The following is a 6,059-nucleotide window of genomic DNA, read 5'->3' as shown; positions in this document are numbered from 1 at the left end:
ATTAGGTGAATAAACAGAAGTGTGCTATTCCTAAGAACAAGGCCTACTTGAGATTAACGCGGTTTAGCTCATTGGTTAGGGAGTTTGGTAAAATCGATATCTGCCACTGAACATGCCCTTTCAGGCAGGGGGGTGTTAGGGTCTTAGTCCCAGTATACAGCAGCTGAGGAGTTTGAGATGGGTGGAATTCACTAGTCGTTTTCTTCCCTCTAGTTTATCACTTCAAAATAAGGGACCGCTAACGCAGATAGCCTTAGTTTAATTTTGTGTGAAATTTAAGAAACAAACCAAAAAACTAGGAAAACAGTTAATATAATATAGTTATGTTGTATTAATAGTAATTTAGTTGTTTTTACTTCTCAGAAGGTTAGATGTCCTCCGTAAAAATATATTTTGAGCCATATATGTGTAGTGTAGTGATGTCAGAAATATTTCTATCTCAACTGTTTACGCGGTTGTAAACTGTATTTTATTTTTATTTAGACGTTTGTAACAACAAGGAATTTTTAACTCGTATGATTAGTGAGTGACAAATAGTGACTAGAACTTTATTAGAAATGTCTAAAAATGAAACGCCAGTTACCTCCATGACTGTAGGAATATTTTTCACCCTGTTTGTGTGTTTGAAAGCAAGATTTCTCAGAAAAAGAGCAAATGGATTTGGATGAAAGTTTGTGTACATTTGAACTATAACTCAATTTAGAAGCGATTACTTTTTAAAGTGGGCAGGACTCTAGGTGATGAAAATACGAATCATGCTTATCTGTTAACGTGCTGACACATTTTTCAAACAATTTTTGCTCTGTAACTCAGTCAAACATGATCAGATTTTGATGAAGTGTAACTGATGTGTTTAGAATATTATTCCTTGTTATCCTACCGAAAATGGTTATTGTTCATTGATAACATGTTTTTGAGAGTCGAATGTGATCAATTCTGCGTGGAGAAGGTATGCGCTCTACTGAATTCCCTCTAGTTGATGGTGACGACTGATTACGTAGTCAGTCAGTCAGTTATTTCAGCACTGAAAATTTGAATATTTTTTTCCCCCTTTTTTGACGAAGTATTAGAGATACGTTAAATGCTGTACGTACAAGAAAAGTAGTTGTGGAACTTGTACAAGTTACTCTTGTAGGATTTTTATCAAGAAAACTAAAATACTTTGTTCTTATTAAGTAGACTGGATGTTGTGTTCTTACATTTATCCAAGAATTCAGTAAGAACCTACCCAATTGGTACAACACTGGTGTCAGGACTAAGATTATGTTGAAAATGAAATTAAGTCTGAACTCAAAATGATGACTGTGCTTGAAGCAAGATCAAACATTTGTGGAAAAAGAACAGTCGAAAGATTTAGTGTATTTTGTGTTTCGTGCAAGGATATTACATGTAGTCAGTTTAGCAGTGATAGGCTAGAAAGAAGGTAGGTATCACCCAATAAATCTTAAGAAACTCAAAATGGTGAATAATTGGATTGACACTAACGTAATAGTTCTGCAGCTGAAAAGGGAAAACATGAACGGGATGACGGAGAAATGAGAACTCGATGCAAGTTTTACAGAAAAATTATGAACAGAGCTCTAATCAAAGAATAGGTTAAAGAAGTGATGATCTGCAGATGGAAATTGAAAAAAACAGATGTGTGTAAAAATATTAATGTACTTCAACATGATTGGAGAAGCTATTAAAATATACAGAAATATAGTGAAGAGAATAAAAACTACAAAAGGCAATAGAATATAGCATGAAAGCGCTTAACTATTTATAAGCTGAATGAGTACATGCAAGGAACACTCTAGCCACACCTAGAGATACCTACTCGAGAACTCCAACCTCGCACACATTGTAATATGGAATGGAAGAACACGTCACGTCAGCACTACTGTTTGGCCATTTAAGATTGCAGGAATTCTTAGACGACTGCAGATTTGTTCATCAAGTTATGAAATTTAGCAGCGTCAACTAATCGAGTAATTAACAGATTATGATGTAAATGTATATTACAGAAGGCAGAATCTGATGTATCGTCCAACATGTATGGATAGATAAAATGAAAGACAAACTATTCTCACTGTATATTTAAGAGAAGTAACTTTAACGTAAAGCAACCTAAAACAAAAAAAAAAGAACGAATAATTACAAAACATTAATGGCCATCTTATCAAACATATTTGGTTCTAAAATCAAATAATATTTAAAGAAGTATTCAGCAATAGTTATACTGTATTATTAGCCCTCACAAGCACTTTACACCAGTAGATATACCGTATTATTTACCTTTACAAGTAATATATAGCAATAGTCACACCATATCATTAACTTTTACATGTGGTATGCAGTAATAGTCATACCGTATAGGCCCGGCACGTGCCAAGCGCGTTAAGGCGTGCGACTCGTAATCTGAGGGTCGCGGGTTCGCATCCCTGTCGCGCCAAACATGCTCACCCTCCCAGCCGTGGGGGCGTTATAATGTGACGGTCAATCCCACTATTCGTTGGTAAAAAGTTGGCGGTGGGTGGTGATGACTAGCTGCCTTCCCTCTAGTCTTACACTGCTAAATTAGGGACGGCTAGCACAGATAGTCCTCGAGTAGCTTTGTGCGAAATTCAAAAGAAAAACATACCGTATTATTAGTCCTTATAAGTATTATATAACAATAGTCACACCGTATGATTAACTTTTACAAGTAGTACTATAGTAATAGTCACATCTTATTATTAACCTTAATTGTATTATATAGTTTGTTTGTTTTGGAATTTCGCACAAAGCTACTCGAGGGCTATCTGTGCTAGCCGTTCCTAATTTAGCAGTGTAAGACTAGAGGGAAGGTAGCTAGTCATCACCACCCACCGCCAACTGTTGGACTACTCTTTTACCAACGAAAAGTGGGATTGACCGTAACATTATAACGCCCCCACGGCTGAGAGGGCGAGCATGTTTAGCGCGACTCGGCTGCAAACCCGCGACCCTCAGATTACGAGCGCATGCCTTAACGCGCTTGGCCATGCCGGGCCGTATTATATAGTAATAGTCACATCATATTAGCCTTTACAAGTAGTATGTAGCAATAGCCACGCCGTATTATTAACCTTTGTAAGTAGTATACAATAATAGTCACATCATATTATTAACTTTTATAAATAGTAATAGTTACGTCATATTATTAACCTTTACAACTAGTATATAGCAATATTCACACCATATTATTAATTTTTATAAGTACCTAGTAATAGCCACGCCATATCATTAACCTTTACAAGCTGTATACAGCAATAGTCACAATATTATTAACCTTTATAAGTAGCATATAGCAATAGCCACATCCTACTATTATCCCTTACAAGTACCTAGCAATAGCCACACTGTATTATTAACCTTTACAAGTAGTATACAGCAACAGTCACACTGTATTATTAACCATCACAAGCACTTTTTTACAAATATTAAATTGCAATAATCATACCATATTATTCATCCTTACAAGCAGTATATAGAAACAGTTATATCATATTAATTTTTTTTAGTTTCCATCTAAAAAGGAATTTTATTTTGATTTATGGTTAGCTATGTGTTAAAACTGGGCACGGAGCTGATGGTTTGAATTTTTTAAATAACAAAATATTTTCCACCTGTTAAGTTGTGTAGATGTTGTACGAATGATAGTAAATTTCTTAACGTGGAAGGTAGGGTGTTGCTGACTGGCTGTTTTCGCAATGGCTAATAAACCAAAATTAGGGAAAGGGACAACTACCATTAGTAGTTTTGCCAAAATAAACTGGTTTATTTTATGAGCACGTTTCAACTCTTAAAATAATTGTAATCTGGTGTTTTTGAGTGTGGTTCTTTTTCGTTTCAGAAAATGTGCAGTTGGTAGTCTCTACTGAAATCACCACCCTAACAGTGAAGGCATGCAGTTTCCATCTAGAGTTTTAGGAAGTTTAGGTTTATGACTTCATATTCACGAAATTCGGTTTGCTTGTTGGAAACACGTTAAATATCTCAAGTCTATCGCATTTTCCATTTATTTAGAGCCGGCCAAATGGATGTTCCGAGAACATAACGCTAATCTAGATGTACATAACAACAACCTTTAATTAGAGTAGTGAAAATGATTACAAGTACGTGATCCTGAGTGTTTCTTAATCAGAATCAAAGTTGTATATATAGTTTAGAGTAAGAGAGAAAGTTTAATATATCAATCCTGTGTAAGCTCTATATAAAAAGTTAAATTCAGGATTAAAATAACCGAATGTTAACATGAAAAATAAGTTTAACTATGCTAAGTCAAAGCACATCATGTTCTCAACTAACGAGAAATTAAAGTTCAGCAAATGTTACGTAAAAATGTTCTTATCTAAACACGATATCAAAAACAGAGCCAATTTACGAACAGAATCTTCATCTACTGTAAACCCAGAGTAAGGGCGTGGCACTCCATGTCTATTATCTTATTAAAAGACAAGAGTCTATCTTAAAACGTCACGAACTAGTGGTTCAGAAACAAGGGCCCGACCGTCTTTTAGTACAGAGTTTCAGTTCTATTTCCGGTTTTTAGTTTCGCTAACAGAACAGAGCTAATTGCTGATTAATGGAGCCACGTCTCATGAACATCAGAGAATGAAAGTTAATTTAACAATTGTGTGTCCAAAATCAACTGAAAGTTCTAAATGTTTACATGTTAATTAAGGAGACAGTTAAAGCATGGAACAGTCCTACACTATAAATCCAACATCATTTTTTGAAACATTAAAATGAGACAACAAATGAAACAACTACTATTATATGAGAAGAAGTTTAGTTGGAACAAATGAAGTACAATACTTTTCAAAGGTCTGGGCAGCTGTTCTATTTTAAAGAATTTCACGAAGTATCACTTGTTTTTGTTTACCAAGTACTGTTCATACAAACAGCACATTTGAACTGTTTAGTAATTTAACTTGTTTGTTTTCAGTGTTCCCACAAAGTTACACAATGGCTACCTGCGTTAGCTATCTCTAATTTTGAACTAAGAGACTAGTCAGTAGCACATATCGCTAGTACTTGGGCTACTGTAATCGAATAGTTGAATTTTATTGCCATTTCTATAACGCACCTACAGCTCAAAGAACAGCGTATTTTTCGGGGCTACAGTTAATGAACTTCCTGATCCTCAATCAAGAAACTTGACAACGAGGTGGCGCCTGGACCAAATATAATATAACTCCGTTTAGTATCTTTTTAAAAGTTTATCCTCATGATTGTCAAGTACAACTTAATGTTAAATATAGTAGAGTCCAAAAAACTATTAAAAGAATGAATTGAAATAATAAATTAATAAATTTAACTGTAAAATTAGGCTTGTAGTTTGTTTATGGAATTAAGCACAAAGCTACAGAAAAGGCTATCTCTGCTCTGTCCACGATGGGTATCGAATCACGGGTTCTAGCGATGTGAGCATGCAGACATACCACTGAGCGGGCGGCTAGTCTTATATTACTTAAATGTAACTGATAAAGCAATGACATCTGTATCTGATAAAAGGATAACTATAAATATTTTACCGACACATACATACACAGATATATATATAAAGAAACATGTTACCAAAATAGCTTTGAATGAATTCTAATTGTTGCGAAAGAAGAACAAACTTTCATATTGATTATTCAGACAGTAACACACCGGCCTGAACATCACGACACTTCTCTTTTGATATAGCAAATAAATTAAGAAACAAAATATTTCATTTAAAAAGATATACCCTAAACTAAATAATATATAGGCTAACATATAATGCAAGACTGTAACCACTTCATCATATAATGTCCACGATGCAGGACTATGTTTATCCCTACCATAAATACACCGTTTTTATAATAAATAATCATTTGTTATTCAGTGTGGTAATTGATGTACTTGAAGACATAGTTTACAATGGATGTTTATATTCAGTGTTACAGCCATTATGTTTGATATTTGGACAATGCCTTAAAGATTTCGTTTATACAAAGATGTACCACCACGTTACAAGAACAATTTCCATATCATGTTAGATACGATCCGTACGACCAGTATCGGTT

The sequence above is a fragment of the Tachypleus tridentatus genome, chromosome 9, assembly GCF_004210375.1.
Source record: "Tachypleus tridentatus isolate NWPU-2018 chromosome 9, ASM421037v1, whole genome shotgun sequence".
Lineage (NCBI taxonomy): Eukaryota > Metazoa > Arthropoda > Merostomata > Xiphosura > Limulidae > Tachypleus > Tachypleus tridentatus.
The sequence above is the reverse complement of the archived record's forward strand: the minus strand, read 5'-3'. Positions refer to the sequence as shown.